We start from the raw sequence: 21,794 nt of genomic DNA, 5'->3' as shown, positions 1-21,794 counted from the left end.
TTCAGAAACTACTTTTTATGGCTTTCGTAGGGTTGGGGCAATTGGGATAGTAATGAAGACGGGTGAGAGCTTGGTCAGCTTTAAAGACGCAGAACAAGTGTCCTGAGTCTGCGTGGGCTGCGTGCTGTTTTCAGTCACACATCGTCTTTCCAGTTCTCTCAGGAGAGCCTTCAGCCGGGCTTTCCGGTTCTTCTCCTAGGACTCGACCCAGTGGCTTCCTCCAGATGCAGTGTCCTGCGTCAAAGAAGAAAACGGACCCCGAGAAGCGTTTGCTCAGGGTGTGGGGTGACCGCCTGCGCCACTCTGGTCACACAGGGTGCAGGGCCAGGTGGAGTGGGAGGACGCCAGACCCAGCTGGGCTCTTCAGGACACTGAGAAAGGACGAAGAGGGAAACCTAGAGTCCTTAGGCGTATGGGTGCGTTGACATGGCCCAGGCCCCAGTGCCCAGAGTTGTGTTCAGAGGGTCTGGAGGTGGAAGGAGACCGGGGGTTTTAGTGCCCCTGCCCCATCTCAGTGGAGCCACATCTATCTCTGCCAGCAGCCACGGGTGCTCCCATGCTCCTCCTCCTCCCCCTCCTCCTTCTCCCCTGCTTCCCTTGCTGCTCCTCCTCCCCCCTTCCCCCTCCACCCACTCCTCTTGCTCCTCCTCCTCCCCCCGCTCCTCCTCCTCCTGCTCCCCACCCTCCTGCTCCCCTGCTCCTCTTGCTTCCCTGCAACTCCTCCCCCTCCTGCTCCCCTGCTCCTCCTCCTGCTCCCCCCTCCTCCTGCTCCCCTGCTCTCCTCCTCCTCCTTCTCCTGCTCCTCCACTCCCCCTCCTGCTCCTCTGCTCCTCCTCCTCCTCCTTTCTGCTCCCCTGCTCCTCCTCCCCCTTCTCCTGCTCCTCCTCCCCCGTCTCCTGCTCCTCCTGCTCCCCCTCCTCCTCCTGCTCCCTCTCCTCCTCCTGCTGCTCCCCTCCTCATCCCCTGCTCCCTCTCCTCCTCACCTTCCTCCTCCTGCTCTCCCTCCTCCTCCTGCTCCCCCCTCCTCCTGCTCTCCCTCCTCCTCCTGCTCCCCCCTCCTCCTGCTCTCCCTCCTCCTCCTGCTCCCCCCTCCTCCTCCTGCTCCCCCTCCTCCTCCCCCCTCCTCCTCGTCCTGCTCCCTCCTCCTCCTCTTCCTCCTGCTCCCCCCTCCTCCTCCTGCTCCCCTGCTCCTCCTCCCCCTCCCGCTCCTCCTCCTCCTCCTCCTGCTCCCCCCTCCTCTTTCTGCTCTCCTGCTACTCCTCCTTCTCCTCCTGCTCCCCCTCTTCTTCCTCCTCCCCTCCTCCTCCTGCTCCCCCTCCTCCTGCTCCCCCTCCTCCTCCCCTCCTCCTGCTCCTCCTCCCCCTCCCCCTCCTGCTCCCCCCTCCTCCTTCTCCTGCTCCCCCCTCCTCCTCCTCCTGCTTATTCATGCTCACCCTGTGGGCTCCTGGGGCAGCGGCTGGAGCTCAGTGGTCACTCTCCTTCTGCAGCTGACCCTGCCAGTGGCCAGGGGGCTTTGTAGTGTGTATGCAGACATCCCTTTAGTTTCCCGGTCAATCAGTGGCAACAGCAGTGTCCAGGAGCAGCAGTGGCCCCCCCAGCAGCAGGATGAAAGCCTGGGCTGCTCTCAGGTCTTCCTTTGGGCACTCTGTCCCTTCCATCCCCAGCGTGGAATGAGGACATTCTTTACCCGGAGTTTCCTCCCCTGGAAGTGCTGGTGGCAGTGAGTGCAATGACTTTTGCTGGTCTGGGTCCCAGACTTAAGAATGCGGCCTAATCAGGGAACAGGGAGTCACTAGCATGGTTTCCAGTGAAAGTGATTTGGGACATTCGGTACAGCGGTGCTGCCGTGTACCACTCTGCCTGGTGGTCTCGTGGCCGCTGTTGCATTTTGCTGAGGTAGTTAAAAAATCTGGAACATACCAAACAGTCTCAGAGAAGATTTTGTTGTCTTGGGCAGTCTTGGGCTTGACTCCTCGGAGGTTCAGATGTTTTTATTTTGAGATAATTTTAAGGTTAAGACGAGTTCTGTGCTTCACTGGTTTTCTTATCTAAGTATCCAGCGATGAGAAGTGATACTTTAAATATCTAAAAAGTTGAGTCATGCTGGAGGGATGGTGCAGGGTTCAGATACTGTTTTCTCAGTGGCCTGAGTGCAGAGGGCACCCAGGTGTCAGGAGAAAGCCACCAAATTACGTGTAAGAGCCGAAAGAAAATGTAGTGTTCTCGATCCTATCTTAAAAAAGGATTAGGTTTAAAAAGGTCTAGATTAGGTTTAGGTTTTCTGAATCCAGAGCAGGGCCTTCTTCACAACTAAGACATAATTTTAGGACTTGTTGAGTTTGGTGCTTTTGGTGTTTGTCTCTTGTAAATTTTTTTTGAGTTAACACTTGTAACTGTCCATCCTTTGGGTGGACTAACAGTCAGTGTCACAGTGTTTGCTTTAAGCTCATTCCCTCTGTTGCTGTTCTCTGAATGTCTTATATATTAACTCGGTATTGGTGATACTCAGTGAGGAATTCAAGCTTGGAGTTCCTCTTGGTTGAGAAACACTTCCTTGAAGCCTTGCCTGCGTAATTGTTTGGAAGTTTCCTAGTCTCGAATGTGTGGCGTTCTGTGCAGCTCCGTTAATATTCATTTTTTGGAAGATGCTCATCTAGACTCAGGAAGCAGAGGCATACTGGACATGACTGGCACGCTGTCAGATATGCTGTGTCAGAAATGTCCCCTGAGGCTGTGCTGTCCATATGGCACAGCCTCAGCACAGGAGGCTGCAGTGATGGGGCAGGTTTGTGGGACATTTCCATCACTGGGGAAAGTTCTGCCGGACGGCGCTGACCAATAGATGCACCATGCTTTACAATCGTCTCAAGAAAACAGCTTCTAAAAATGGAAGCATTTCATAGAGGAAAAGCTGTTTTGGAATTCCAGCTGTTCCTTTATTTCTACTTTGACATCCGCTACTTTAGTTTCCTTTGAGGACACACAAGTGTTTCTCCTTGCTACGTTGAAAGGTGAAAGCGAGCTCACTGCTGTGTGTTCATTCAGTTAGGGAGTTGACTGTGTAGGTGTTTGCTCTTTGTGTTTAACTGGCTATCACCTGAAATGTTAAAAAATTCCCCAGGGAGATGCTTGCTGATTGAGTCTGTGCTGCAAATTATTGATACGTGGTGAACCTTGGGAAATGAGGAAGAATCCTGAGTCGAAAATCTCTTCTGCTCTCTCTGACTCACAAACCACCTACAAGTGAATGCTTTTTTTCCTCTCATGAATTTGCAAGAGAAAGGTTTCCATTTTATCAAAATAAGTTGGGGTTTTCAAAGTCCTAAGTTTTTTCCCCTCGCAAAGTACGGCAGTTTTGCCTGTGAAGGTTTGGTCAGGAGTGGGACCTCTCTGGGTCCTGCAAGCAGGAAGGCTGGCAGGACAGGGGTTGAGGTGGCGCTGGACGGGCCGAGGGGCTTCCGGACGTTGCAGAACAGGCCCAGTGCAGGGAGCTGTGATCTCTGTGCCAAGAGGAAGCAGCCGCTGTTACCCAGACTGCTTCTTGCAACCAAGCAGGACAGTGGATTCCTGAAGCTGGGACCCAAGGGTCAGGAGTCCCCGTCCAGAAGCTGTCACTGTTGCCACTGTGTTGTGACAGCCAGGGGGCCAGAGGTGGAACCCAGCTGAGGGGACCCTAGTTCCTAGTCCTTGCCTGCCAGCAGCTGCAGCTGCCACCAGAGCCTCCTCTCTCAGGACCTCACCTCGGTGCCTATCATGTGAAGGCGTGTAATTACAGCAGACCCTAGCTGCAAGGCAGTCTGGGAAATGTAGTTCTGTTAGTTTTTCAAAATCTCCAGCTGCAAGGAGGGTGGGCCGAAGTCAGAAGGAACAAATCCAGAGATCCTAGCACAGATGCCAGGAAGTGTCTTTGAGACCGCTATTGAGCATATGTTTGGTTAATATTTGGTGTGATTCATTTTTCTGATATCTTTCCTACCAGAAAAATAATTTGGCCCACCCACCTTTATTTAGTTCCTAACTAGGTGAAATTCAAGCCCTTGTTTTCTCTTCTTGTTTTTTTTTTTATTCTTCTGTAAAATATTTTACTGTTAACTTCAAAATTAGCTTCTTAGATTTTTTTCTAATTTCAGTTGACAAATTAGTTGTGTCAATGGTAGCATTTCCTGCAGTCTTTTTGAAGTTTAGGTTAAGAAATAGTATTTTATTAATTTTGATAATACATTTTAATTAATTTTGATAGTGAAATTTTTGTCCTTAAATTTGATAATGAAAATTTGGTCATCCAAGAGTTTTACTCTAGTATTTCTGATCTACAGAAGAACAGAGATTTTATAATTTTACAGAACACATCCATGCAGAGGAAATGGAATGAACAACCAGATTAAGGAAAGTTCTAACTTAATTTTCCTGAGTTGTTTTTTCTTGGTGCTCTTTCACTCTGGCTGTATGGCTGTTTGTTTTCATTTGCTTATGTTGAAGATATATACACACACACTCATACACATGCACACACACACACATTCACATAACACATGTACTCACACATACACTCACTCAATACCCACACTCACATACATATGCACTCACACATACACACAGAAACACACACATACGCACACATACACACACACAGCGCTGGTCCAAATGCATGGGGTGGCTGGGGCTCTGGAGGGGCAGGTAGGGACGTGCTGTCTCCCCCGAGGTCCCACGTTGGTCCTGTGTTGGTCCTGTGTTGGTCCCGTGTTGGAACGGGAGTGGAGACACACTGCTGAGGTCCGGGGTGTCCTGCTGGCCCTGTGTGTTCACGGGGACGGCAGAGTGGGACAGGCTGGTCTGCAGGCCCTCACTTTGCTCACTGCACGTGCCTGCTACTTTTAGGTAATGTGCATCACCAAAAATTACCAAGCACCCAAGGGGTGTTTTTCGGAAGCTGAAGGTTGGGACTCACAGTTGGCCGCAGGGCTGGGGCCGCCTGTGCTCTGGAAGCCCCTAGGAGAGTGAGGCTTGCAGCGTGTCCCTCCTTGGGAAACCATCCACTGGGTGCATAGAATTGCTCAGAATCTGACAAATACTTGGCAGTCAGACTTGTGTTTTTCAAAGACACTGTGACTATTGCAAGTGACTGTATAATTTTTCCCCAGATTAAAAAAAAATCAGCATTTCATTTTTTGCAGTTACATCTTTCAGTTTTGATGTGGTTGTATGACATGAATCATAAAATAGATAGTAGTCTATAAATAGAAGAAAGATGAGACCCTTGTAATTCTGCTTAGCTCACTGTGCATGTGTAATTTTTCACTTTAAGTTATTAAGGGTATGGGTTCGATGCTTTCAGTTTTAAATATAGCCTCAAAACACACATGCAGAATGGTGTATTTGTTGGGTTTTAAATTCTGGACTTGTTTGTCTGGCTGTGAGAAAGAGTCCTTGGGACTCAGGTCATCTCTGTAATTATCTAGTCTGACAGTCGCAGACCCCTGTGGCCCCTCCCAGCCTAAACCATGCTGTGACTCTCGTGGGAAATTGTGTGGATGAGTGTGTGACTGTGTGCATGTGTGACTGTGCATGTGTGTTGTCACTGTGCCTGTTATGTGCAGCTGTGCATGCACAACTACATGTGTGCCTTTGTTCACAAGTGTGCCTTATGCATGTACATGCATGGCTGCATACATATGGTATGTATGTGTGTGACTGCATGTGCAATACTTTGTATGTGGCTGTGTGTGTATGACTGCACACATGTGACTGTGTGCATGAGTGTACGTTTGCATATGGATGACTGTGCATGACTGTGTGTGGCTGCACATGTGTGACAGTGCACATACAAGAGCACTGTGCATGTATGTGACTTTGTGCAGGTACATGCATGACTGCACTTCTGTACTATGTTCACATGTGCCTGTGTCCATCTGTGTGATTGCGGTGGGTCACTGTGCATGTATGTGTGTGACTGCCCACAGGTGGCTGCATGTGTGTGAGGAGAGATGAGCCAGGACAGATGGGCAGAGGCGGCAGCAGGGGGCCAGGGGACATGCAGCTGGGACAGCAGCAGAGGGCGCAGCTTGGGCTGACTTGGCGATTTCCTGTCTAGTAACGGGCAGATAGGGTGATTCAGCAGCAGTGTGGATCATTAACATACATGAAAACAATCTGTTTCCAACTGTGGTTATGGCTCTCAGCCCTATGGCCGAAACTCTGCTGCCATGACCAGTCGATGATTTTCAGTCCCTTATGGTACATACTGTAAGTGCCAGCATCTTGAGAGACGGAGGTTATAGATTAAGGGCGATAGAAACGTGGTAGCCAGATGGAGGTGTTTTTTAGGTCAGAGAAGAAATAATGTGAGATGTCAAACTTTGAGTCATTGCTGTTCTGGAGTTGGTTCAGGGGCAGAATGTCAGCATGCAGGTCAGTTGCAGCTATGCAGGTCATCTCCTGTTTTAGTCATGACTGTCCATGAGTGGCCCCCGGTGTTGCTCGTGGTGGTCTTGGAGGAGAATTTAGGTTCCCCTGTCCCCACAGGCCCTGCAGGGGCATTAGGATGGCTTGGAGTCCCTGCTGAGCCACCTTGTCCACAGTTCGTCCCCTCCAGTGGGTGGCAGGGGAGACCCAGGTGACCCAGGTCCAGGTTCTCAGCTGTGGGACGATGGAGCTTGAATGACAAGGAAATGCCAGTGGACATAGACTTGAGGGGATGACGGAAGCTGAAGGGACTGGGGAACCTTCCAGTTCTCTGGTTTTCCTCCTGGTTAGCTCATGCTAGCTCACACGTATTCCTGCATCCTCCTCTCCAGAGGGTGAGTTCCGTGGGGACAGCCCAGCGTGCACTTTGTTCTCTGCTGAATTCAGCAGGAGGAGCTGTAGCCTCTCATGAGGGTGAGGTTTGTATTCACAGAGTGAATTAATGAATTAGTATTGACCAGGATGACGTCTTCAGCAGATAGAAGGCATGGGGCTGAGGTCTGTGCACATAGCCTGACTTCAGAGAAGCCACCCACCCACAGGGACAGGAAGTCTACTTGCCACCCCCTGTGCACACACAGGCATGCACACACATGCACAAACATGTGCAAACACATGCACACACACACACACACACACGCACACACATGCACATGAAATCATTGTGGTCTAGACATTGCCTACACAGAGTCACACTCAAAAAGCTCTGTTTTTTTGTGTCCCTCTTCAGTCTCTCTCACGTGTTGCAAGTCAGTGGAGAAAGGTGGTGACAGTGTGCTGTAGGCCAGGTGACACCCTTGGGAGGAAGCCAGCCCAGAGCGGCCAGTCGCGTTCCTGCGCCCCTTGCTACCCCCTTTGCCCTGGGTATCCCCGTCCATCTGTCGTCCCCATGGTGGGCCGAGGCAGCACCTCTCCAGCAGCTGCAGGGGCATTTCTTACACAGCCTCGGAAGGGCAGGACAGGGACCAGGACAGGGATTAGGGCTCTTCATTTTGAGTGCTGCTAATAGAATTTGATGGAAAATGGCTTATTTATCTTTAAAATGTTTTTAATTCATAGATTCAGTGCTCCTGCTTGGCCAGCGAGGTCCTGGGAAACAGTCACAGAGACGCTATTTCGCAACTCCTCCTCAAAATAGAAATACAGCTAAATGATTGAGAAAATAAGTGCAGTATTTAGGGCTTTCCTAAGATTTTCCTGAGGCATTGTTCAGTCGGGGCTTGAAATTCTTTCTTTTTTGACTTTTAAGAAAATTAGATAAATTGGAGGTGAGCTATACATTAGGAGCAAAACTAAAGATATACAAGAAAAGGGAGTGCAGGTGTTTCCTCTTCATTTAAACGGGAGAGATGAAAACTGCCAAATGAAGAAGTCTGTGAAGGAGAAATGTACCCAAGCTCCTTTTCCGCACCATTTTAATGAAAATACTGAAATTATAGCTGTGATGTTAACAACTTACAATGTGGCATAGGAAGCCTGCCTGAGATTTCTGAAACACTTTGGCGATGCGACTTGGGAAGAGTTGCTTACATGTTTAAGTAAAATGTAAAGCAGTTCTTTCCATTAGGTATCCATGGTGGAGTGGAACATTTGAGCTTTAATATTTATTTGATATTAAGTAGTTTGAGTAATATTTTATAATGCTAATAGTTCTAACTCTGCATGTGAGAGATATAGAAAATCTGTGTATTTTATATTCACTTACGTATCTACAACCCTAAAATGCTATAATTTTGCCAGCTTTCTGGTTTTGGCCCTCCTATGTTGGTTTGCTAAGGTGGGGGTGCGTGAGGAAAGAATCACTTTCAGAAGAGGGTGTCCCCTAGCCCCGGCCATGCACACGAGGGGCGGCACTGCAGTGTTTTCTCAGGGGAGATGCTCTCTTCTTCCCTCGGTAGGACAAGCACATCCCTGCCCTGGACAGCCCTCTGAACAGTCCTGTCAAGGAGGCAGAGCTGGAGGGAAGAACTAGTTTCCTAATGATCTCCATTTCATTACCAATGACCTCATCATGATCTTAAGTGATATTTCTGGTTTTCCTGGTATGAGGGCTGGTGACTTGGATGTCCTGGTGCAGGGCAGTGTCTGCACAGGACGGATGTACGGATGTTATTTGTTGAAGGAATGAAGGGTACCACCCACAGAAAGGGTAAATGGATGAGGGCATTTTCCACATGATCCATAATGTCGGAGTGGCCCTGGGTCTAGAACTCAGACCTGCAGACCTTGAGTCTACAGGCAACAGGGAGCATTGACCGACCTTCGCAGGCTGGAGGTACCACTTCCTGAACTGTGCCCCAACCCTTAGAAAGTACCCAGGTTTTAACTTTGAAAGGAACTGCTTTGAAGCCAAGGTGAAAATACTTACTGGAAAACATTTTCACATCAGTTACTAAATTATTAAAATATTTTAAGTCAATTGCTAACTCATTAAATTGAATAAATTTTCAGAAAGTTGGACATTTTTTGAAGTCGGATATGCTGGCTATATAACCCCCCAACATGTAATGCATAGATATATTATTTCGTTTAAATTAATTTTTGCCAATTCAAGTATACTATTAATTTAAAGCCGTCTGCATTTTTGACCTCTGAAAATATTGATGAATATGCAAACCAAAATATAAGACGCTTTAAGACCTTTTGGTGAAATACTTTCATCAGCAAGATGCATTACTATACTGACAGCTGTGTCTTAGAGGAAATAGATATTTATATCGATGACCTTTTCAAGCAAGTTCTTGGTGTGCGTCTTTTGCTAATAAATATCTGTCGTTCAAAAGTGTATGACTCTTCCATCCTGCATCTAAAATACAGGACCACACACGACGTCAACAGGGCAGGGAGGGAATAGAGTTATACGTTGGGCACAGCTGCCATCTAGTGGTAGCATCCACACATTACTCCAGCCACTGGGCGCCTGGACAGCTGCTCCCGGGAAGCCGCTTTCTTCCTCTCGCTGAGAACACAGACCGCTTGTGTTATGAAATGGCCTTTGTTCTGCGAGTTAAACACGTGCCTGGTTTTAAATCTGAAGATTCTACTAGAAAATAATTCTGATTTTATTTTAAGTAAAGGGTCATTGCAATTTCTTTGTAAAATACACAGAATTTGAATTTTGTGCTTTTGGATAATTAAGTATTGCAGCAGAAAAACTTTTAAACCACATCAGTGCTAGGTTTGTATATATTAATGTTCTTATGTTGAAAAAAGTGTACAGTGTCACTTTTCCTCCAGAGTCTTAACTCTGTTCTTTTGTTCTTAAAACGTTTTGTGAAAGAAAAAACACAGGTGGTTTAAGTGCGTTATTTGTAGGTCTGCTGAGAGATTCTAGACTCCCGTTCCTTAAAGCCGTGTTGTTGGGGGATCATGCAAAACTGGTATTACATACTGAGCTTTCCTGTTCTTTTTCCTTACTCTGTACTTCCTTATTGACATTTTAAAATCTAAAAGTGGTATAAGTGCCTTCTTTTCAACAGTTACTGTGACTTCTTTAAAAGATTTTATTTAAGGAAGGATACATGCTAGGTATTTATTTTTTACCAACTTAGCCTGAATTTATAAATGGAAATATTCATTGCTATTTAAAGTATGGTATGTAAATTGGAAAAAAATAATTTTTATTTTTTTATGTTTGGGTGCATTTTCTCAAATGGATGAGTTTTAGTTTGCCATTAGGTAAAGTAGGGTGTATAAAATGTGTGGTAGCCATGAAAAGAGACTTGAATTGTGTTCATTTTGGCATGGATTTGATTTAAAGCAAAAAACCAAAAACAAACATTGACACTTTTTTATGGCTGAATCAACGAAGAATCAGTGAGTAAAATCTAGATTTCTAAAGTGTGATTCTGTTTTGTGTCAGGAAAAATAGCTATTTAGAAACTGAAAGCTTTCGTGGAAGCTAGAGGTATTTGATTAACCTTTAAAATGATTTCTTAGCGACTAAGAGAGTTTTTCAAAAAATTCTTTCTCAAATTTTAAGTTTTAAATTTTCTCGTGTAACCCAGTTTGTTTGTCTAGTGAGAAATCCTGTTTTTAATATGGAGCCGTTTTTCTTCAGACATCAAAATATGGCTTCTGAAGTGCTGAGATATTTATATATTTTTCTGTTAACACAAATAAGTTACAGTTTTGCAAGTTATTTATGTTAATAGATTAATTATCACTTAAAGTGAAAAACATGTATGCTCAATCATACAGAAAAAGTAGGACTAACAACTTTGGGTATAAAATATTTATTTATTTAAAAAATTATAATATCATTATTCAGTTGTTTTACACTGCTCTAGTGCTGGCATTTTCTTATCATTCATACTTGATTTTTTTTTTTTTTGGTCGTTCACGTTGCATGCTTAATGAGATGAATGAGAAAGCTTTAAAACATGTCTTTAAAAGAAACTTTTCTGACCACAGGACTGAATTGGAATGTGAGAAGCAGTTTCTTATTATTTTATATGAACAACCCAGGGCTGTCCCTTTATGAGGATTGTGGCAAGACCCACGTTGTCACTTTCACTTTCGAGGTCACGTCATGTGGGGCAGTCGCCCCTCACTAAACAGCAGGGAGGGCTTGGGCCTCCTCTTTGCCATGACCTCTCCTCAGTTCCTCAGCCTCTGACATAAGTGACTCATTAGAAGCCTCCTGTGTCCTCTGAATAATGGAAGTCCTGACTTTATCTCTGGCTCTTGGTTATTTTCCTTGATTTTTCTAGAAGGAGAACTTCCAGGGTAAACCAGCCTGTGGCAGTGTTTTTCAGCATTTCTTCTGCTCCACTTACCCAGAAAGCTTAAATGGTGTTTTTAATGGAAAAGATGCATGGATATGGCAGCTAAAACATTTTCTCAAGTATTTTCTACATCATATCCGAAAATGTCGTACGATGTTAATACTCCTGCACCTTCCTGTGAGCTGAATGATATCTCTTCACATTTCACTAAAAATCACTGTTTCTATTTGTTTTTCAGATTCTTTTAGCTTGAATATCTTCCTGGGGACTTTGCCCCAGACACGCAGGTAGTTTTCTCTTTGCTAATTACATTTCAGTTGTCTTAGAAACTCCCAAGTTTCAACTAAATACTGATGTCTAATGACTCTTGTCTCAAACACGTGTTACCTTTATTCTTCTCTGTATCTTTTCTGGTTACTAGTTTTCCCCTTTCAGGACAGATTAAAAATGATGAAGGATGGCTGTTCTGAGAAACACTATTTAAAAACTGAGGGCCGAGCCCGTGGCGCACTCGGGAGAGTGCTGCGCTGGGAGCGCAGCGACGCTCCCGCCACGGGTTCAGATCCTATATAGGACTGGCCAGTGCACTCACTGGCTGAGTGCCGGTCACGAAAAAGACAAAAAAAAAAAAAAAAAAACTGTAATGCTTGGTGTCGTATCAGGTTTTTTGATGACTAGTAGTATTTGTCATAAAACTTATTAGAAATCGACATGTATTAACCTTAATTGCTGAAATCTTAAAATTATGTTTAGTACAGTAGTTCTCAATTGTGAGAATTCTTCAGGCTCACTGTTCTTTGGATGTTTTATCATTGGAGAAGTGTTACTGCAAGTGCCATATATGGCTAAAATCACTTATTATGATTTGGATATAGGCCATTTTCTTTTATGTCCCCAATACCTGTTTGATCCTCACACCCGATACACTTTTGTGGAGTTAGTTTTGTTGATCTTCCTTCAGTAAAGGGGAACATCTAGAATGGGGGTAAAGAAGGGAAGATGAGACCATCTCAAACTGCAGCTGCTGGGCATGGGAGAGCCAATTACCTGAATATCCACCGTCCTGAGTGCTGGCCACCAGTTGAGGCCATCACTGCAAATATGATGTCTGGATTTTGATTAAGAGAGTGGGGTGGCTTATCGCATCTCTCACTTAAGGTTGTACACGGATCACTGGCAGGGGCAGGAGAAGGGACGCGGGAAAAAGCGGTTCTTGCACTTGCAGCTCTGTGCACCCCTGTGAGGGTGAAGCGCGGGCAGGAAAAGCAGCCAGGAAGCCAGTCCGCATCTCTGGAGCATCGATCCCTGGAAGGGGGGCTGGGTGGTCTTCACCATTGCTGCAGCGTGACCAATGTTGGATACCTCATCTTGGAAGTGCTTTAGTTTTCTGTCACTTTGAATTTTATTTCATCATCGTGTGCTTGTGCAACCTGTTTTGGAGAGAAAGTTCCTTTCTAGAATTGCATGACCCTGAGCTAGTAAGGTCACTTATTATAGTCACTGTTTGTAGGACTCCCTCCCTCCCAACACACACGCTAGCTTGGTAACCAGGTTATTAGGTTTGCTCGATGCTGCCAGCACCCCTTGCCTGCCCCCAGGTTGTCTGCACATTTGCCACCTTTCCTACCTGCAGGCCCTTGAGAAAATAACTCGCTGAATTAACTGACCCGTCTTGCACCTGATGCCTTGTGCAGTCCGTTTGTATACGCTCCCATTACATAGGGAGTCTTGGATATTAAATGACTTTGCAATCTATGTCATTCATTTAATAAATACATGTTTATTGGCTGGACTTCTACCGCGTTCCAGATATGCTGACTCTGGCGATAATGTCCTGAATAAAACTTGCTTTCTTGGTGGTCTGGGAGGTGCTTCTTACCTAGGAGTGAAGCGTTGCGCATTCCCAGGAAGCAGCAGGTGCAGAGGTGGAGGCAGGAGTGAAACTGATGTGCTGGATTCCCTCCCTGCTGCTTAGTGGAGACGCCAGGGGCGGGCAAAAATCCCCTTTCCTGTGGTTTAGCATTTGTTCCTAATAATGTGCCACGTGGGCTTATTCTGTGACTTTGTTTCATAAGTTGTAAAATATCCCTGCCACATTTTATACAACCAAACATTCTTTCACATGTTTAGTTAGAGCTGAGAGGGTTTGAAAGGGACGGGAATACATTCAAATGCCCAGACTTGGAGTAGCATCTCCATTCCCTCTGAATATCCACAGTTCATGTGGAAAGGACGTGCGTGGTGACTGGTCGATGGCCGAGCTCAGGTGTGGGGCCCGCGCCCGTCTGCATTCTTGCCTGGCTGCTGGCTCCAAGCTCCCTGCTCTGGGTCACTCAGGGTCCTCCCTGCATCATTTGCTCCTGGGTGACCTTCATTGTGTGTTGCCTGGCACATGTTTGAGTCCCATGAATGCCACTTCCTGAGCGAAGAGCCCTGGTGGCTGGCCCCAGAGCCTGTGGCCAACTGGAGGATTCTAAACCTGTGCCTCTTTGGTCTCACAACTTGTTTTTGTCTTAGTGGCAAACTAGAGTCTTTCCTGTGTTTGTCAGAAAACGCTCCTTTCCTTTTCTGCCCGACGTCTTCATTGTCACAGGGACAAAGAGGAGCATATATATCTGTGCCCTGGCTCAAGGCATGTCCCCCTGCAGTAGGGTTTCTTTGGTGTCATGGCTGAGTCTGCATGGCCTCATTGCGTCAGAATGAAATTCTCCTCGGTGGGGATGAATCTCTTTTCGGCAGTGTGCTGACACTGAAAGTGGGCACCAGAGTCACAAGCTGCTGGAGAGGGGGACAGTTGCGTTGTCGCCACTCTGTGTCTTACGCTTAGCCAGCTGGACTGCAGCCCTCACGTGTGCAGGTTCCCTAGTGACTGCCTCCTCCCACTGTCCCTCAGTTACAGTCCTCACTGTTAAGGCTCAGCTCAGGGGATGCCCTGTCTACACATGTAGCTTAAGTGACGCCCTCCGTGGGTGGCACTCAGCATTGGCTACCTGGCCACCTTTGGCAGTGTCGGGTTCTAATTTGGTTTTTCAATTCAGGTCCTGTAGGTCTGTGAAGGGGCCCAGAATTTAGTCCTAAAGCTCTCCCAGGCCATTGTGGTGGGGGTCATGTTTTGGGACCACCGCCCTCCCTTAGGCTGCCTGCTTGTGGTCCAGAAGGAACAGGTGCATGCACCAGCACAGGAACCTTCCCTGTGGTCAGAGCAGATGCCAGCAGGTGAGAGCCCCACCGAGAGCCTGGGGGACATGCGGCAGCTCCCGGTACATCTCCGCATGGCCCGCTCTGCAAACTCACCTTAGGGCCATTTTCCTAAAATGCATAGCTATTCATCTCATTTCCTCTTTCCTCTTGGAAAACCTTACAGTCCTACCCTGAAGTTCTTTGTGTAATCTTGGTCCCCCACCAGGTGACCCCAGCCCATTCCTGCCTGCCCAGCCCACCCCTGGCTCAGTCTCCTTTCCCTTCTGCCTCTGCTGGGCCTCCTGCACCCTGTGTACTGCAGGCAGTCTATAGCAGGCTGTGTACAGCAGGTGGCGTACAGCAGGCAGTGTACAGCAGGTGGCGTACAGCAGGCAGCATGCAGCAGGCAGTTTGCAGCAGGCGGCATACAGCAGGCATTGTACAGCAGGCAATGTACACAGGGGGCATACAGCAGGCAGTGTACGCAGGTGGCATACATCAGGCAGTGTATAGCAGGCAGTGTACAGCAGGCAGTGTTCAGTGTACAGCAGGTGGCATGGTGAAGCGCTCATGGATGCGGTGTGGGCTAAGACAGACGTACTTGAGTCCAGGTTCTGCCACCTCCCGGCCTGATGGCTGCAATAAGCCATTTTCACAGTTTCTCTTGGAACTCAGCATAGAGGTCTGTAGCCGATCATCTCGTATTGGTTTGCTTATTCTCCTGTCAGAACCAGCAGTCTGTGTTCACAGCTCAGTTATCTGGGATGGGACATTGGGGAGACTGGTCAAAATCTGTTAATGACAGAAAGAACTCAGTCTCTGGAAAAAACTTACTGCAAACAAGCCATGCAGAGGGAGCAGAGAGTTTCTCGTAGTGACTCAGTTTTACATAAAGGGTCTACGAGGACGTTGTGTGTAGCAGCAAGACCTACAATAAAATATTGTCATAGCATTGTACATGGCACCACATTAGTGATGAGTTGTTTTGTTTTGCTTTGTTTTAACCCAAAGAGTGGGAAGCTAGGAAATTATAATAAGCATGAAAAGAGAGGCAGATGAACGTGGTTATATAATTAACAACTGAACTATGACTTTGTTACCATCACGGAGGTGACACAAGATAACTGAGGGTTAGAAACGGGACTGCTCTTATACAGGTGCCTTCTCCCCAAACGCAAAGCCCTTTTTCCCTTCCATTGTCAAGGTTACTTACAGTGATCACTGCACAAATGCCCCGCGGGATGAATAATTGCTGCTACTTCTGAAGGTGTAAATTAAGAAATGACAAAGCATTTTTTTTTTTTTAAGAAGTGCGTTTCTACCTTGTATCACTTAAAAATACTTGTGCAAAATCAATTAAATCACAATGAATTGAACAGCAAAAAATTATGACCTTGAGGACTGCACGTAAAACTTCTTCCTCATTTCTGGTTAGCAGTTATTGGGAGTTTCCTTACACAGTGCTCAGAACCTCCGAACTGGAAGCCCTGGGGCAGGCACTGGATGCCATCCCCACAAATCCCGGGAGCTGACTTCCAGCTCTGCCTGCGCTCCGTGGCCGGGGCTCACTGTTCATAGGGCAGCTCTGTCTTAACCTCCCCGAAAACTGATCCTCACCGACTCCGACCTCTTTGTCCTCTGACCCAGTGTTCCTCAACCTTGGATGCAATTAGCATCACCCAGAGAGTTTTTTTTTTTTTTTTTAAAGAAAAAATTAACATGCAGGCTGCTTTCCCAAAAAAGCTGATTCTGGTTGAGGCACTGGCCTTGGCAATTTCTTAACAGTGATGGCTCATGCTCGTAGCAAATGATTCTGGTGTGTGGCCGGAAGGCTGCCCTCGATGAGCTTTTCTTTTTCTTTTTTTTCCTCTTTTCGTCTTTCCATCTTTCCACATCTAATGAGTGTCACGGTTTGTGGAAGTCAGCCCACCAGCCTTCTCTTGCAGGTGCGACAGCCCGGCCTTTGCAGTCGTTCTCTTGCTACTTGGTTTCCGGAAACCTCCCCGCACCATACGCCTGTTATGGACATGCTCCCGCTCATCCGTTGCTCCTTTGCATGGGGCTCAGAGCCGAGACTGGGCTCTCGCAGCTGCGTTTCTAGCTGGCTCCCTTGGCTGTGGCTGAGGAGGCTTTCTAAACCCTGGGCCGTGTGACTCGCCCTGAGCTTGTGGCTCCCCAGGAGCTTGGGGTCTTTTCCATGCACAGCTCATGAGCTAGACCTTTCTCTTCTTGCTCTTTGTTTTTCCTTATGAGATTCCGTCTTGCTGGTCCTGAGCCTTTGTTCTGTCTTGTTGAAAACTTTTGAGCCTCTATGCTGGTGGCGAAGGTTTTGGCTCCCCTTCCAGCTGAGTGTCAGCCCTGGTCTGATGAGCTGGTCCAGTCCCATTTCCTCAACTAGGTCACTGATAGAAACGATGGTGGGTCCTGGGAGGACAGGCACCATTCCTGGGCAGGGCGTCGGGTCAGCTCCCAGCTGATCTCAGTATACTAAACCCAGCCACATCCTCCTTCTTGTCCCCAAGACTGCCAGGAGAGACCACGTATGTGCGTCCTGTCCCCCGAGTCACCAGCTTCGTGATCCTCTCAAAAACTGGAGTCATGTCACACAGTTGATAGGCTTTTACATTTCGGGGATTTGTTTTGTTTTGTTTTTTAACCTGAGATAAAATATTTTGAAATTATTTGTGTTTCATAAATAAGAACACTGGAACATACAGAATTCATCCAGTCTGCTTTCTCAGCACGTTGGTTGCAAAGTGCGTTCTGACCTGTGCTGGCCGCCTGCGAGTGCTACTTTCTCTCCTCTGTGCCCTGTAAGTCCTGCGGTCGTGCACTGTACTTGGAAAGGTAGGGACACGCAAGGGATCTAGGAGTTGCTGTGCAGTTGTGCGCAACTGCCGCAGGTGCAGCACGTGGGATTTGTCATATTCTCTTATTATGGTGGAGGGGCTGAGAGACAGACTCACTTTGTACAAATGCATTTGACCTGAGCTTATGAAAGGGGGTTGCAGGGCTGGTCTTGGTTTGGTCTTCGGTTTTCTAACTGTTCCTCCCCAGCACGTCCTGAGTCCCAGGAGCAGAACCCTCACAGTCACACGAGGCTTCGGGGGGGCCAGGCACCTGTCCCTGTTCAGGTGGCAAGGGTGCGATGGTGAGTCTGTTCTCAGGGCAGCAGGTGTCCGAGCAGACAGCGTTGGGAGATGAGTCCAGTTGAAATTCTGGAATGTTGCAGGTCCAAATCGCTCGTGCCAGGTGTTCTCCTCCTTTGTCCTGTGGAAAGAAGGATGTGGTGATACATGGGTACTTCACGCAGCCGAGCTACGGTTCCTGGAATTGTATCGTGAAATGCTTAAGCTGTTTGGCTGCATAAAGAACATGTCATGTGTGGGTGAAATTGTCAGTTGTAGAGACTAAAACTGGAAAATATTAAAAAGTTGAGCTCTCTCAATTTATCCATGAGATAGGAAATTATTGTGATGAAGAGTTGAAAAATTCAGAACCAAATAAACGTCTTTACACAAGACTGGGCGCAGTCATTAGTAAAAGCCTCTCTTCGTGATGATTCTGATAGTGCCATTTCTGGGGCTGGGGGGAGGCTCCTTAGAGTGAAGGTGGCTTCACTGACGTCATCGTCTTTTTTTCTTTTTTTTAAGATTTTGAATAGTGAATCTCTTAAGCTTTCCTGCATAATTTCAATAGTATAGAACTTTTACCTTTTCTTAACCTTTAAAAAAAACAATGCCATTTCCTTTCCCTTCCCTCAGCCCCCTTCTCCTCTCCTTGTCAGCCTAAAGTTTAATCAGAGATGTCACTGTGAATATGATGTTTGCAATTACCTGCTTGATCGTTCACTTCCTGCTCCTTGTTCATGCAAGGGAGAGCCCCTGTTCCTGACAGTTCAGAGTATGATATCACCAGCTCGGCTGCACATGGGTCCACAGCGCCAGTGGGCGAATGGAGCCGCTTGTTTCCTACAAGACCCTGTGCATTCACCAAGCACCACAGACCCCAGCCCTGCACGGGACCTTCTCCCATTCCCGCAGAAACCCAGAGAGGGTTAGGTGGGCAGAAAACCCTTTACGTTTATGGAATTGTATAAATTATATCCATTAGTTATGGAAATTGATGGGGACCTTTATGAGGCAAAATACAGGGGGCAGAAATGGAAAAAGTCTATGTTAAACACTTAGGAAAAGAAGTCAGGCAAGGAGAGTGTCTTGCTGGAAAGCATGGAAAGCAGCCTTGCCGGAGGAATGTGACAGCTGGAGAGGCCGTCTTGTAGAGGCAGGAGCTAAGGGGATAGAGCAGAGGCCCTTCAGGTGTCCGTGCAGCATGCAGGAGTGGTAGCTGCCGCTTACAATGTGCTTTGAGAGCGGGTGGAAAGCCTGCGACAGGACAGGCCAGCAAAACCTGGAGCGGGCATGAGTGTGATGGAGCCTCAGTGTGCTTCCAGGGGCACAGTTTTTGTTATGTATGCATCACCACACTGAAAAGGAATAATAAAAAGCGAAAGGGTATTTGTTTTTCCTACAGAGTGCCCTCACCGTATTTTTGTGTTGTTAAGGGTGGTTGGGGGGCATGTGCACGTGCATGTGGTTACGATGCCTCCCCAGGGATTCCGGACCATGAGAGTTGTAACAAGCTGACCTTGCCCGGCCCGGCGTATGATTGGGAGCCAGCCGGGGCAGCGCCAGCTCAAGACACAGTCAAGCTGCCAACACCTGATGGATGTGTGAGTTTGAAACCATATCCGGGAAGGTGCTATTTAGAAATGAACTAGAGAAGGGACACCGAGGAGGGAGCAGGTGGCATTGGCTGTGTTGTGTGCGTGTGTGTGCATGCTTGTGAGGTCATGAGAGGTATGCTCTGACCCCGGCATGTGCACACAGCTGGGGTGTGTGTTGGGAACCCACCTCCTCTGTGCAGAGGGGTGTGCTGGGTCTGTGCGGCCACAGTCTTCTGTCTCAGGTGCATAGGTTCAGCGTCGTGGCTGAGGTTATATATGTAAAGCCACGTCACGCTAAAGCTTGAGTTATCTTCCTGTTGTTCAACTCTAATAAAGTGTCTCATGCGTGGTGCCACTGAGGGAGGTGCATGTCCTTGAGCACATCACACTTGAGGACGGAAACCCAGCTGCTTCCCGCCAGAACACTGCCTGGTGCACATGCTCTCATGACCCCGGGGAGAAGTGACTGTGCCCTCTGTGTTTGCTGCCACCTGCTGCGGTGGCGAGGCCTGTTTTGCGATGGTGGGACTTAGTTCTTCGGGAGGTCCAGCTTGTGTTCTCAGCAGATGGAATGCCCAGATGAGCATGATAAGTACAGAAAAGGAACTAATTAAAATCCAGAACAGTACTCTCTGAACAGAGAAAAGGAGTCACGGTCCCCTCAGGCCACCAGGGAGGCATCTCATCTCGGATTTGCTTTGATCTGGCCATAGTTAAATGTTGGCGGTGTTAAGTGACAGCTTTTCTTGCAGTGCACTTGACTTGGCAGTAGTTTATTCCAGTGATTGAAGGCCCTGGGAAGGCTCCTTCCAGCGGCAGTGCGCTGACGAGCCCAGAGACAGAGAGCAAGCAAGCCCATCTGCTTTGTGGCTTCCTGATTATTAATGCCGGGAGGGAGAGTACATGGGCTCGTGCCCCTCTGTGCACAGAAGTCCAGTTGAGAATTGTCGTAGACTGCCTCCTGTGTCCGACTGAATCAGATCCTGTAACTGAAGAACTCCCAGCTAGAAAAGGGGTCCGGGGGAGGGTCACCTTGGCTCCCGGGTTGAGGAAGCACCTGGTCCCTCCTGGGTGAGGACTGCGTTGCCCTGGTGTTAACTCGCATCTCTTGAATTATCCACATTCCCCATTCTTAATGGTCTCCCTAAAGTCAGCAGATTCTTGGAAAATGGTTCAGTGTTTTTTCTTATCACCAGTTTCCCCAGTGGAGATCACGTGATTGCATCTGTCTTTCGTCCCCGATGGACGGGATGTCTGTCTGGTGTTTGGATAGTCCTTTGAGGCTTTTGGTCTGTTTATTCCCCACCAATTACTTTGATAACTCAGGGTTATATGATTTGCTTTTAATTTATTACTAAGTGTCTTGGTCAGAGGTACTGGAAGTTCTATTGTAATATTTTATGATCCTTTTTGGGAACATAAAATTTGGGGGCTTTGACAGTTATGGTTGAAAACCCCACAGATGTGCAGGGTCAGATTACACAGCCTGCTTGTTTCAACTTGAGAATTTGACTAGCAGTCTTTGGTGTGTGTTTTCATAAATCCTTATTCCTTTAATAAAGGAAAAGCTAGACTGCCACTTCATCCCCAGATGTTACTCTTTGAATATTTATAAATGAATTTAACGTGAATTAAACAAAGGCTGAGACTTTCCCCTATATTTAATTCCAGGTTAAATACACTTTCTAGGGCTACCCAGTGTGCTTTCTGAGTACTGGCAGTGTCCCCATGCAAAGGACCAGTGCACCTGACTTTATGCACCGTCAACTTTCGGAGCCGACGGGTGTCAGTGAGTTCCTTCCCCATTTATCACCTTTCACCCATGCTGCTGATCACCACATGCTTGTAACATTCTTATGTGGATGTAATCCCTTAAAATTGTGTATATACGCATGGCTCGTTATCAGTCCACTGACTGAAAATGAGCATTGGTTACTGTGCACCTCAAATCTCCGGCAAGTGCTATCTGTGATGGGTGTTCTCCCACTGTGGTGGTGAACACTTTGGGTAGATTTTTTACCAATTTGATGGAATTTCTAGTCCTATCTCCAAAAATATAGTTAGAAAATTTTAGAAGAACATTCTGAGTAATCAGATACCTATAATTCCCCTGAATGTTAAACTCTCTAAAACTCTTACTTAAAAACCGGTAACATGGGGCATTCTCCTAAGTGGACATCTAACATTTTAGTCTTCCCCCACTGTGACAAGGCTGTAAGATAAAAGACCACCAAGGGCTTGCTGAAAAAAGGATCCTACCTTTTATAATATGGAAAGTTTTAAGATACCTGGAAACATCTGTATACCTTCTAACTTTTGATTTCTAGATGTAAATAAAGCCAATGCCATAAATGCAGACTTTAAACAATTGCTAAATTATGCTGTGTCCACTTATAGTGTAGTCTCATCTGACTTTGGAGAAGGTTTGAAATCTCAGAGCCCAGCCCACAGCTTGGAAGTTTCCCCTGTCATGTGGCATTCCTTAGGTAAGGTGGGAGGGTTCAGACCAGAGCAACCCCAGCATGGTGGAGAATTCATTCCAGGCATGGCTCAGACACAAAACTCCTCACAGGCCTGGCCTTCATGCTCAGAGCTTGGGCTGCACCCAGGGTGTGCTTGGTTTCTCTCTACCGACCCACACTGGGTGGTAGGAGATGACCAGCTTCTAAGATGACTTAGCCCACAGGTGTCTAAAAGAA

General features: G+C 47.1%; 1 protein-coding gene across 3 annotated transcripts in view; it reads left to right on the top strand.

Annotated features, from left to right (window-relative positions):
- Positions 1-21,794, top strand: part of ZNF516 (zinc finger protein 516) — a 67,037-nt gene that overhangs the window by 26,354 nt on the left and 18,889 nt on the right. The gene's annotated exons all lie outside the window — the stretch shown is intronic.

Source organism: Cynocephalus volans, chromosome 13 (genome assembly GCF_027409185.1).
Source record: "Cynocephalus volans isolate mCynVol1 chromosome 13, mCynVol1.pri, whole genome shotgun sequence".
Classification (NCBI taxonomy): Eukaryota; Metazoa; Chordata; class Mammalia; order Dermoptera; family Cynocephalidae; genus Cynocephalus; species Cynocephalus volans.
The sequence above is the reverse complement of the archived record's forward strand: the minus strand, read 5'-3'. Positions and strand labels throughout refer to the sequence as shown.